Genomic DNA, 14,021 nt, shown 5'->3' on the forward strand with positions numbered 1-14,021 from the left:
AAGCCAGCGCCGCAACCCGCTGATCTATATCCCCGCCCCTAAGTTGATGATTAGCAGCATTAACGAATGACAACTATTACATATACACAATTATGACTTCAAAGGCCACACCCTTTCTAGTGTAAACGATTCGGCTCACCAATTCAAATGTGAACAATCTTTGACATGACATAAGACCATGCATATCTCTCCGCCTAGACACATACTAGAAACCAACAACCATATTGTTATTAGTATTATTACAAAACAATTTTATGGAAAGATAAGACAGACGAGGAAAAGTATGTTTACATCATTTTGAAATGTATTGAACATGGGCTATTTGAATGTACGTTGTATTTTTTTTTTAAAGATGCATCTAGCATAGTCTTGTATGTCTGATGCTGTTGTAATGTTATATATGTACCTAAAAGAAGTAAAAACATTAAACAATGGCGACTGCAAGTGAGAGGGAACAATAAAGAGACCAAAAAGCAATGTACTCACGTTAAAATGACGAACACGGAACGAATAACAGCGACGTTTCGACCTAAGGGTCTTCTTCAGGCACAAAAACACAAAAGTACACACACACAAAAGAAGAAGAAAGACGATAGAACAAATAAAGAGGAGAACAACTGACAAAACAACTGCACTGCACAAACCAACAAATGACAAAGTAAAAACATGTTGAGAAAAAAAAAATTAAAAAAATCAACAACCATGTTTTTTGTGCGTACCGGGAATGTTTTGATGAATGAATGAATGTATTGTCAATGTGCGTAATTAATTCTTCACAAAGTCTACACTCGGCACAGCAAGCAGTCATGATGTTTGATTGGTGGTATGGGTCCAAGAGGAGAGATATGCGCTTATCAAACGTCAAAACACAAACTCTGACAAGCCTAGGCAGGTCTCAGATGATATATTTGTATGGGAAGGACTGTGTTTAACATTACAAAGGGAAAACAATATGGTTAGATAAAGCCAGTGGTTAGATAAAGAAAATAATATGGTTAGATAAAAACAATATGGTTAGATAAATAAAATAACGCTTGGACCGTGTAAATGTAACTGTTTCTTGTGTAGGTTTACTTTGACCTCTTTAAACCCTTTGCCTGTGCGAAGATGTCGTTTGAATTACATGTTTATTTATTTTAAACGATGTACCAATTTTCAAATAAAGCAGGCGTGCGTGTGTGTTTTTTCTTGTTTGTTTGACGTGTTTATCTTTTCTTTCACGAATTAAAAAGAAAGAAACGTAAGGTTATGGAACATTTAGTTATAAACGAAACAATCGCAAGTACGCAATTACAAGATGTTTGGTGGCTTGTTGTCAGGCCGGCATCTTTTGTCAGTCTGAGGAGCTTAATTATCGTCTTTTTTTTTAATCCAGCTTTTTTAACCCAGCTTCAAAAAAATATGTAATAGAAGACAATAATTATGCTTCCCGAGATTTGCTTGTAAATTTCAAAGGATATGGAATTAAAAAAAAGTTTGGTACGGGTGGGGTTCGAACCCACGCGGATATAAATCCATTGGATCTTAAGTCCAACGCCTTAACAACTCGGCCACCGAACCTGTATGAACAGCTTAGGTCATGTAGAAATAAGTCATACAAAAGCTTCATGCCATGCATGACCGAAAGACAGATTCAGACAAGGAAGGAGATAAGTATACGAAAGCTCACTTACAAAAACACACAAGCATAAGCAGAAGCTAAGATCTTCTACTGCTACTCTAAGATGTGTCACTCCTTTAGCGGCCCGGCTTTCGCAAAACTGTGTGCGTTCCGCGCAGCGAGCCGCTCTGGTAGCAAACGTGTGCGGGTGTGACGTTTTCATCTTTCGCCGTGTTGATATTTCGCTTCTCGGCCTCGTTGATCTAGTATAAACTCTCCACTGAACAAAAAAAACACCCTTCGATAGTACTGATGAGCGACCTTGTGTACCTTACATTCATGGGGCCAATTTTGGGGGTGAAATCTATTAAATTTTACCACCAATTTTCTTCACATGCAAGAAACTGACATGCTTTTCGTCCATAAATAATTTCACTTCTTAATTTTTACCAGGAAACAACATTTCAGTCTTGAGTATATGTCGAGGGGGAAATATGTACACAGGCGAAAGATGAAATCGTGACACGGGCCGCTGCCGAGGTCAGCTGGCCATCCTGCTAAACGCGTAGTCTAATTTTATTTACATTAGTCTAATGACGTTTCTTGGACTAATGCGCGGTGAGCCAGCAAATACATGGGGAAAAAAAGTAAATCAATTTTTCATTGTGTGTTTATTTTTGACGTTCTGATCTCAACCAGCTTTTATTGAAATGACTGGCTAAGCCGGAAGTTTTTGATTGTGACAAACAGCTGCTTCCAGATTCGACAATTCACTTTTTTGTCAGGCACGGGTCATTATAATAACTGTTACTACTGATGATAAAAATAGTTACACGCAAACACTCAGAACAGAGGAGGTTCACATCAGTCAAATTGAGAGCTTCACTGACAAGCATCTCTCTCTCTCTCTCTCTCTCTCTCTCTCTCTCTCTCTCTCTCTCTCTCTCTCTCTCTCTCTCTCTCTCTCTCTCTCTCTCTCTCTCTCTCTCTCTCTCATCAAACACACAAACACACACACTCACACAAACACACACACACACACACATGCACACACACACACACACACACTGCAGCTGCGGCGAACGCGCAATGAAAAGGGGCCGAGTGACACATCTTTGCGTAGCAGTAGAAGATGTTTGGTAGGAGACAATGAGATATGTGTCACTACAGAAGTAAATTGACCCCACAGTCACCTTCAACATTGAAACAGGGACACAATCTAATGTGATATGCCAAAAGAGAGTTTTCAAGAAAATGAAAAAGAAAGCTACACTGAAAGACACAGCAACAAAACTGACACGTTTGACAGGAGAGAAAGTGACGGTTTGGGGAAAGTGAACACTTCCATTGATGGGAGAAGACCTGATATTATTTTGTTTGGACACTCACATATCAACATGCTATTCATGGACTACACTCCACAACAAAATTCAACACTGGACATAATTCAAATCATGTACACACTATGTTTGCAATACGCAGTTAATATTTGGTTACGTATGTATGCTTTAAGTTGGCGACGCATTTAAAGCTGTGGTCTATTTATGACTTTCCGGGGCCACGAGGGTGAAAAATTGGGACACAATCATGTACAGAATTCTGTACAGCAAACATTACCCGAAACCCCACCTATACGGCGTGTATGACCTTGAGAGCTTTAGTCAACGCTTGAATTTTGCAGTGGTAACATCCGGTTTGCTCTCGCAGAGCTGAGCATAATTGTAAAGAAGGATCGAGCAGAAAAAATAAACGACTTGGCAGGGATTCGAACTCCAGGCCTCGGGGCCTCGAAATGTCGGGGCCGATGTCTTAACCGCTAGGCCACTTCACCAGTGTTGTCAAAGATTTTTAAAAAAATTATAATTTTATATCATTCTACACTTGAATTACCATTCATGCGTTGCAAAAACGTAAAAATTGACATTAAAATTTGCCTTTATTTGCAAACATGTTTCACGGAATCGCAGTACATGTTTACACCGTCATGCTACACGACATTCGCGCCATGCAAATAGCTGCGATATCTCTATTTACAACATGCAAGAAAATGACAAGAACAGTAATTGAATCTCTCCAAAGCTCTGTGCAGTTGAAACCAGACATCTAAGAAATAGTTATACATGTATTCACTTCGGAACAATGGGCGGATATAGATATAAATCATGCTGCTTCAAGAATAACATAACATGAATTCATATCAATGTTTTTCCTTCTTTATCTCAATTGGCGCAGTAGCCTAGTGGTTAGGACATGAGACACGATGTCTCGAGGTCGAGAGGTCGAGAGTTCGAATCTTCGCCGGGGCGTTTATTTGTTTCCCCTTGATCTCTCTTGAAGATAAAATAATATGATCAGTCTTGAGAGAGCAAACCGGATGTTATCCCTGCAAAATTCAAGCGTTGACTGAAGCTCTCAAGGTCATACACGCCGTATAGGTGGGGTTTCGGGTAGCGTTTGCTGTACAGAATTCTGTACATGATTGTATCCCTATTTTTCAACCTCGTGGCCCCGGAAAGTCATAAATAGACCACAGCTTTAACATCCACAAATTCGTCGACTAAGATTTTTATTTTTTTTATAGCTAAACATGTTTGTTTTGTTTTTACGTTTTTTTCCACAGCCGGTTCTGTAGTTTTACCTTGATGATGTAACTCAAAGATGTTACGCTATTCTTACAACGTCGATCGTCCGTTCTTTCAGGTGGGGAGAGATATGACGAAACGACTTGCTCACTGAAAGGTAACTGAAAGATGACACGATATACTTACAACGTCGATCGTAAGTTCTTTCAGGTAGGAAGAGATATGACGAAATGACTTGCTCGCTGAAAGGTAACTGAAAGATGACACTTCATACTTACAACCTTGATCGTTCTTTCACCTGGGGAGAGATATGACGAAACGACTTGCTCGCTGAAAGGTAACTGAAAGATGACACGATATACTTACTACGTCGATCGTCCGTTCTTTCAGGTGGAGGTCGAGAGATATGACGAAACGACCTGCTCCCTGAAAGTTAACTGAAAGATGGCACACTATGCTTACAACGTCGATCATAAGTTCTTTCACGTGGAGAGAGATATGACGAAACGATTTGCTCGCTGAAAGGTAACTGAAAGATGACACTTCATACTTACAACCTCGATCGTTCTTTCACCTGGGGAGAAATATTACGAGACGACCTGCTCGCTGAAAGTTGGCACGCTATTCTTACGACGTCGATCGTCCGTTCTTTCAGGTGGGGAGCAATGTGATGAAAAGACCTGCTAACTGACACACGTGTGACACAATGGCGCGTTGCTTCTTGATAATATGCCTCAAACCTGCTCGATCGATAACGAGATACGTAAAAACAGATTAATATCTAATAATACCCAAAATATAATAATTCAGGTGCAAGTCCACATTTTCCTTTGTTCTGATGTTTTAAATATCGTACGCATGATCTGGATTATCGTAAGACACGTTAACACCTACAGACAATGTGTCATGTTCAGTTATTTTTTTATTTATTTATGTTGTTGTTGGTTTTATTCGTAAATGTATAAATCACTAATATATTACGCAAGTTCATTTTCTTTGGTTCGTGTGTTTTCAGGCTTTGGGTTATTAAAGAAACAGTCTTACCTCAAAACAATAAGCTAGCTGTACGTTAAAGTGGGTTTTTTAAATCCTAGATGCAAGTTGAATATTTTTAGGGGGTTATAGTGCTTTTCCAGTCCTTTTCAGGCTCTAGGAACACAGTCCAATCACAACCAAATATGCTATTTTCCGTAAACATGTATGGGGAATCTCAGTTGCCAGTTGAACTTCTCTTGTTCAGGAGTTTTTAACATTCAGACTCTGGGCTATTTAACGACGCAACACAACCAACAAACACTGTGCTTTGTTTTGCTGTAAAAACATTGCTATAACATTACACCAGAAATTATGGTTCTATTATTGTTTCTAACTTATAACTTATTCCATATGTTACCAATCACAAAAGCAAGTGGAACTTCTTGGTTTCAGGTGCTTGTTACAGTCTGTTTCAAGCTCTGAGATATTTAAAATCACAGTTCCTCCCGTGAAATAAACTTCGGCTGTAACATCGGATAAGACAATCCCTCTACTTGGTCAGACACCAAGTGTCAACACTCTGACTGCTTTCTGTGTTGAGTAAAAATGTGTTGATGAATAACTTTCACAGAAAGTATGTCATTAAAAAAAAGTTCAAAAACTGCACGAAAAGCTGAAGATTTTTCATGATTTGACTCTTAGGGGTTAGCAGAAACGACGTTTCTGAATCGATATTAGATCAAAGCACACAGCCCGTGATTATTAGTTTTCTGTGCTGACTAATGAATCATTATTTCCACAGTTGTAAACCCCATTCGTAGATCCGTGATAAATAACAAGCCTTTTCTTGTTTGAGAGACGCAGTGTTCATTGCTTCAAGTCCCGCAGCCAAGACGCAATTTATCGCTCATAACTTTTTTGTTATCGACTGCAATAACTTTTATTTCGATTGTTGGAATTGTTATTTTTGGGATAATTTTACTACCGTGTTCCCAGATGTGTTTCGTTTTTTCCCGCACCTAGGTCGTAAGTAGCGGCGTGGTGCGTAATGAAACACGCGAGAATCACAGCGGATGTCTTTGATGAGACACAGTTTTATGGTGCGAAACGCTGCCTCCAAACATAATAATCACGTTAACTTGACATTTACGATCTATATATTGCTTTATATCATGTTGGTGGAAAAAAAAGCTTGCCCTTAAAATGTGGGCTTGTTAGTACTTGTATCCACCATCTCAGCTCTGGCCAGGCTTGTACATAGTGATAACACCATCACTCCGCTTGGACACACACCGACATCCAACAGCGTGAATTCTCTATGTGCAGAGTGGGAAATTTTTTGTTTTATTAATTAATTTCTTAGCGTATACTAGTGTCAGTCTCTGCAAAATAAGTTCATCACACAATTCTCATTCTGCACAATAAGTCTGGACGTTGGTTCTTTGTATGTGACCAAGCGGAGGGACAGCATTATCCCGTGTAAAAGCCTGACAAGATCTGAGATTGTGAACCCAACTGTTAGTTTCACGAGAATAACTGTGCCTTCAAAGTGTGTCTGTCCGGCACGTCACTCGTTAGGGGCGTGAATTCTGAAGAACACAAGAAGTCCAAACAAAATTCGCTATGCCGTAAGGCCAAAAAAAAAAGAAGTCTGTTTACGGTAACATAGGCCCAAAAAATAGGGTCGGTAGGTCGGGATTTTTTTTCCTCAAAAAACCCATATTTTTAAGTTATTTTGCCCAAAAATATTAAAGATTTTTTTTTTTTAAATGTTTATTTAAAAAAAAAGAATTCTCCCCCAAATGCCAAAAAAAGTCTAAAGTCGCGCGAAAAAAATAGGGTCGGTCAGGATACCGTAAACAGACTATTTTTTTGTGTTGGCCGTAATAGAAGATGTGGAGAAGTAAGATGTTTTTTCAACGCCACGAAGAGTTGTCTTTCTTAAGGATGAGGAGGCACGCTGAGCTATATTTTGTTTATGGAAATTATTAGCGAAGAGACGCCGGTGGTAATACGTACATTGATTGGTGAGTCCTGCTGTGCAAGCTTTGGAAACAGAAAAGGCACACTAATTATATCGCCTGGAGACGTAATAAATGCTCTTTGCTTTCAAAAATATGTAGATCGGAATTCATTACTTACTCAGGTGTCAAGGGCGTGTCTCCACTGGTTAATCCCGCTGAGCCAGTCAGCTTAGCTTGCCTCACTTAACAGGAATATTATACTTATTCTCCATGCCTCTCCCCCAAACGATGAGGACGTTTTGCATAATCATTGGTGATGGTTGAGGAAGGGAAGCAATCCGTCACGCTACAAAAAAGCTCGGACAATAGAAAGGTTACCTCCCCTTAATAGTTCTTTCAGTTACGTTTTCCCACCGTGATGGTGTTCCTTCTTGGAATAAGGGAAGCAATCCCGCATACGAAAACAAACTCCAAGCGTCAAACGAAATGTTTATCTCCCTTTGACTGTTGCCCGCTGATCTGAAAATAAAGGATAGCGCACAGCCAATGAAACAGCGTAACCCGGCATATTGCCGCCATCTTACTGCACCGTACCACACTGACAAATAGGTCAAAGGGAAATAATCGTAGTTTCGAGAGTTGACAGCAGTCTTCTTTCGCTGTATCGAACGGTGTCCCAAGATCCGGTGTAGACGGGTAACAGTACCAAATAGTGTTAATTAATTACTTTTAAATTATTAGCAGTATGCAGGGATAGGCCATGATATGTTGAGCATTCTTGCCGAGTTCTAGAAAAATCTAGTGGGGGAAAGTCTATTTTTAGACCAAATGAAACCATTTGAGGATTATTGCAACTGAGAATATGGCAGTACTATAGCTTGCAGCACAGTGAACATTGTTTCATGCAGTATGGGTTGATTAACTTGTGTCATGTTTTCAACTAAAAAAAATAGCATATGTGGCAATTTCAAAATCTGTTCCAAATAAGAATTTAACCATTTAAGAATCTCAACAACAAAAAAAGGCCCCCGAAGATCATTTGTAAGAAATGACAACTGATATCTGCAAACCATGTCATATACATGGACATGATCTAGCAGCATATTAAAACTTATATTACTCATAAAGTTCAATCCATTTGAGGATTGAACCATTCAGGAGTTTTACCAAAATCTGTCCCAAATAAGAATATAACCATTTGAGAATCTTAACAAACAAAAAAGGACTCCGAAGATTTGTAAGAAATGACAACTGATATATGCAAATCATGTAATATACATGGACATGATCTAGCAGCATATTAAAACTTACTCGTGGTTGTGGGATGGGCCCAACTGAACGTCTTCTGTGGCTGCTGGGCATGCCAGCCAGTGCTCATGTCAACACATCCATGCAGCTTGTTACTGGTGTGGAATTTGCAACAAGCGAACAGCACAAAGACTGTAGCCAGGCCAGACAAGTCAGAGATCACGCTGATACCCTCAAGCTCATCGGCTACTTTTTAAGCCGGAATCCAATCGACCTTGGTGACAACAAGCTGAGGGATTTGTAAACGTGGAAAGTGCCCAACAGATTGGACAGGATATTGTTACCCAGATAACCGGCAGGACCATGGATGACGTGCACATGAAAAAGTCAGACCAGGCTGTCACAATGGCAACCAAGACGACGACTGTCTTTACCAACAATGAACCATTTGCAGTAGACCCAAACCTCCTTTTCCAGCGTTTAACAAAGATTGCACAAGTGACTCCTGAACGTCTGCCTGAGTGCTTTGAGTTTGAACTCAGCCCCATCCCTACAGCTCTATTTGATAAAGCAGGACTACCTCGGGAAGCAAGAAAACATGAACTGACAAAATACATTTGGGCGGCCACAAAGCAAGACGTAAAAGAGCTCCCAAAGGATGTGACCTATGTGCTGGATGGAGGGGCACTTCTGTACAGTCAGACCTGGAGCAAAACCGCGACCTTCGTCCAACTCATTGCATGCTACGTGGACTTCGTCATACGACACTATGGACTGGCAACCGTAGTTTTTGATGGATACGGCAGTGGCCCTTCAACGAAAGACGCAGCCCATCTACGAAGAAAGAATGGTCTAAAAACAACAAATGACGTCCAGTTTGAAGATGACATGTTTGTTGCTGATACAATGGAAGCATTTCTCAAAAATGAAGTCAACAAGCAACGGTTCATCAACAGACTTTCCAAAGCTCTGGAAGACAGCGGGATAGAAGTTATCCAAGAAGATGGTGATGCTGACTGCTGCATTGTGCGCACTGTCCTGCAAAAAGCAACTGCTTTTCCCACTACTTTGGTAGCCAACGACACAGACCTTCTCATCCTCCTGTTATACCACACTCAAGAATTCCATAGGAAGGTGTACATGGCAGCGGGAGAAAGGAACTGGGACATCAAAGTAGCACAGACCGCATTGAATGCAGAGTGCACAGACCTGAGCAAAACGCTACTGTTCTGCCATGGCTTTGGAGGCTGTGACACAACAAGTGGACTGCATTCCATTGGGAAAGGAACGATCCTGAAGAAATCGGCAAGGTCTTCTTTCCTAAGGGAACAGTCACAGGTTTTTGAAACACCTCGGACATCCTGTGAAAGAATCATCAAAGCTGGGGAGAAAGCCATGGCATTTCTCTACAGCAACGGCGAAGAGCAAAGAAGTCTCAATTCCTTGGGGTACGTAAAGTACCAGCAAAAACTGGTGACATCAACATCTTCAATTGAGCCTCAACAGCTTCCACCAACATCAGCAGCAGCTCAGTTCCATTCAATGAGATCCTACTACCAAATACAGGAGTGGATTTCACTGAAAGGAGATGCCATGGACCCACTAGAGTGGGGATGGAATATTACAGGGGACAAAATGTTCCCAATCTACACAAACAGAACCCCTGCTCCGGAGGACCTCCTTCACCTAATCCGCTGCACATGTAAGACCGACTGTTTGACCCGGAGGTGCTCGTGTCGGTTGTACGGATTGCCATGCACAGCAGCCTGTGCTCACTGCAAGGGGGAAAGTTGTTTTAACAGTGCGGGTCACGAAGAGGAAGTAGACGATCTTGTGTGTGAAATTTGAATCTGGATTGTAGGTTTTAGTAGTGTGTGACTAGAATTGTAACCGGTTTGAAACAATATATCGACACACGTGATCATAATATAAAAAGACATCTGACATCTGGGAAGATATAGGTTCCAGAAAAAATTACATTGACAGTTGTGCAAATCTGAGAGAAAGAGCAGGAGAAAAGGTCCTGTCAACAACCAACTGGTAAGTCCTGTTTTCCTAAAATATTGAACAAAATTGTATAATTCCTGAATGATTCAATCCTCAAATGGATTGAATTTTATGAGTATTATAAGTTTTAATATGCTGCTAGGTCATGTCCATGTATAGTACATGATTTGCATATATCAGTTGTCATTTCTTACAAATCTTCGGAGTCCTTTTTTGTTTGTTAAGTTTCTCAAATGGTTATATTCTTATTTGGGACAGATTTTGGTAAAACTCCTGAATGGTTCAATCCTCAAATGGATTGAACTTTATGAGTAATATAAGTTTTAATATGCTGCTAGATCATGTCCATGTATATGACATGGTTTGCAGATATCAGTTGTCATTTCTTACAAATGATCTTCGGGGGCCTTTTTTTGTTGTTGAGATTCTTAAATGGTTACATTCTTATTTGGAACAGATTTTGAAATTGCCACATATGCTATTTTTTTAGTTGAAAACATGACACAAGTTAATCAACCCATACTGCATGAAACAATGTTCACTGTGCTGCAAGCTATAGTACTGCCATATTCTCAGTTGCAATAATCCTCAAATGGTTTCATTTGGTCTAAAAATAGACTTTCCCCCACTAGATTTTTCTAGAACTCTTTCATGTGATTATTTGGTGCCTATAGACTGTAACAAAACTTAAATGGGTTTAAAAGGAATTTTATTACGGTTTCAGTATGATTTTGAGTTTGGCTGCTGCTCTAGTGGCGTCAATGTTTTGATAGCCAATAAGAAGGGACGCGCTATCCATATATTTTTAGATCAGTGCTGTTGCCCCACTACCGTCCATCGTGTTTTGTTGCAGGTAACCTACACAGGTAACGACGACAGTGACCGTATGTGTCTCTGTTACATGGCCAATTTCCTTGAGTCCGGTTCAGTCGGGTTTCTAAATACCTGAGATTTCTGTGAATACCATGCTGATAGCGTGTGGAACAACCGAAAATCGCTAATGATTGGAATTATTTTGTTTTACTCAGTTAAGAACTTAAAATGAGCAATCAAATGCAGCCAGCCTGAACATTGCTATGACTTACGTTTTCCTGTTCGTTTGTAAGGTTTTACATTGTGAAAATGAAAGCGTGACACTTACAGAAAAAGAAAGACACAAATACCACTCAGCAAAATGTGTATAACTTGAGCTGTAGGTTGCATAACGTTTTCTTGTGTTTCTCTTTGGTTTGAAAAGCCACTGTCCTCGAAACCTCACAAAGTAAAGATATAACATAGTACTACCCACTGTAAAAACAACATTGAGACTCTTAGAATGTGTATGAGGTCAAGCTACTTTATCGCGTAGGATTACCGGACTATTGTGTGCCCTTCAAGCAACCGTGTGTGAAAACCAGTTTGTCTCAAGAAACGTTCTTCAAACGCTCAAGACCGTGCACTCCTTTATGAACAGTTTTTGATTTTGTTTTAAAGTCACTTTCTCTGACAGAAAATATAATGTTCAGAGTTGTGTGTTTGTAAAGATGAAGTGTATCCTTGTTGCCTTACGCGTTTGTAGAATCGTATTTAGATTAAACACAACTCCACATCATTGTGAAAAGTATAATGCTTTATTGATCGTATTAAAGATTGAGATTGTCTTTACAGGTGTAAGCTATCGTAAATATGATTGCAAGCAATGACTGAGTTCTAAATCTGGTTTCTTTTATTCCTCTTATCCTATTTCGTTGGTGGGTTTTTTCTTCAGATCAGGGCCTAGTAAAGATGTACTTTTTTAAAGAAATGCCAAACAAAGTTATCTGTGTATCATACTGACTTGTTTGTCTGTTTAATTGTACAACAAAAAGTACTCATTTAATATGGCAGAAAATCCTACTGTGCGCGTTACCTACGTTCCCGTTAACCATACCTTTCCAAAATGTACAAGAGCTCAGACTGATAGCTTTAATTGCTTGTTGACACCAGTTGCAATCACCATGTGGGATGCTTTATAAGACATGCATAAATGAATACTTTAAACAGCATTGAAAAATCCAAATTATTGATTCTGATGAAACTTTATGTCTGTCTTTTTCACTCACCTGAGCAGCCAGAAGGGTCGTAAGATTCAGCAGAATTAGGCCGCCCCGATGGTTGTCCGTTGACGAAGTAACTGTACGTTGACGTTTTGCTGAACATTTTGGAACTAGAGCTAATTCAAACCTCGCACACTTCAACAGATTTCCAAACACGATGACCCTCGTCAATTTTGAAGGTCAAAGCGGGTCGCGTTTGGGTAAAACAATATGAACAGTTATAATTTGAATGAATGTTTTTGAAACTTTACTTTAGAATCTTACGGTATGACAACACGAGACAACAGTGTTTTGTGTGTGTTTTTTCGTCACAGCAGGGTCAAATTCATATTCAACATGGACAATTTGAAAGCCAGAGCTTTGAATTTTCACTAGTTCATAGCTTCTGGTGTGTGTGTGTGTGTGTGTGTGTGTGTGTGTGTGTGTGTGTGTGTGTGTGTGTGTGTGTGTGAAGGCGCAAATGGCATGATATTGTACTTTTATATATAATGGTTACTTACGATTGGATATATTGTAGTTGCATTATATGTCTTGCAATGTTTCGGTTTTTCAAGTTCTGGTAGGGAAATATCATATACGATGTAGTCTTGTGTGGTTACCCTCATGCAAATTGGGGGGTGCCTTCTGCGCAGGGAAAGCGAGCTGCCGTACAGTACGGTTTTACCCAATTCTTTTCGTCGCTCTGCATGTTCCAGCTTGTTTCCACTGTAAACTTGGGATCTGTATCGTGCGTATGCGTGCACACCGGGGTGTTCGGACTCAGAGGATAGTCTGCACAAAACTGACTCTATGGTATAAATCCCTCGCTCAGTGAACCCAGGATTTTAACCCCGATGGTGACAGAGTGGTTTCAAAGCCAGCGCCGCTACCGACTGAGCTATTTCCTCTGTCATCTTTATCGGGGTTTTTTTCTTTATTTGATCCACCTCTAATCTGTTGCTTAAACGTATGTCTAAAAGTCGCATTTTTCCACATCGTGACGACACAGACTCGTGACAACCTAGGTATGTGTGTGACCGTGTTAATGCTGAAAGATACATAGCCCAAAGATCGACAAACAGTGTGTTACCTGAATGCCGTTTGAGAGATTTTCACTGAGTGTACAAACACAATCGATTCCTCTTTCTGCAAGACACTGTATCGTAAACACATCTTTGTTGACGTCGTTTCTGTCCAAACCAATGTCAACGCACTGTGAGTGGAATGACTGTATGAGTGGAATGACTGTATGAGTGGAATGACTGTATGAGTGGAATGACTGTATGAGTGGAATGACTGTATGAGTGGAATGACTGTATGAGTGGAATGACTGTATGAGTGGAATGACTGTATGAGTGGAATGACTGTATGAGTGGAATGACTGTATGAGTGGAATGACTGTATGAGTGGAATGACTGTATGAGTGGAATGACTGTATGAGTGGAATGACTGTATGAGTGGAATGACTGTATGAGTGGAATGGCTGTATACATGCCTGAAGCGTCATGTGCAGTTAAAAGGATGAAGAAACCTGATAAAAGTTCACCTCTTTGGGTAAAGTAATAGGGGAAGGGTCCCTGATATGCACCAT

The 14,021-nt window shown here is 40.1% G+C and overlaps 1 protein-coding gene and 1 non-coding gene across 7 annotated transcripts in view; both read right to left on the bottom strand.

Moving 5' to 3' along the window:
- The window catches only part of LOC138950401 (uncharacterized), a 54,106-nt gene extending 49,223 nt beyond the window's left edge, over window positions 1-4,883 (bottom strand). For 5 of the 6 annotated variants that reach the window (XM_070322139.1, XM_070322140.1, XM_070322138.1 and 2 more), the window contains exon 1: window positions 4,737-4,883. The gene's annotated coding sequence lies outside the window, so the exon portion shown is untranslated. The remainder of the gene's footprint in view (window positions 1-4,736) is intronic. The other variant, XM_070322141.1, reaches the window with a different exon arrangement.
- On the bottom strand, window positions 1,478-1,560 carry Trnal-uaa (transfer RNA leucine (anticodon UAA)). The gene has a single exon. It is a non-coding gene; the product is annotated as a tRNA-Leu (tRNA).
- Window positions 4,884-14,021: the final 9,138 nt, after the last annotated feature.

This window comes from Littorina saxatilis, linkage group LG16 (genome assembly GCF_037325665.1).
Source record: "Littorina saxatilis isolate snail1 linkage group LG16, US_GU_Lsax_2.0, whole genome shotgun sequence".
Lineage (NCBI taxonomy): Eukaryota > Metazoa > Mollusca > Gastropoda > Littorinimorpha > Littorinidae > Littorina > Littorina saxatilis.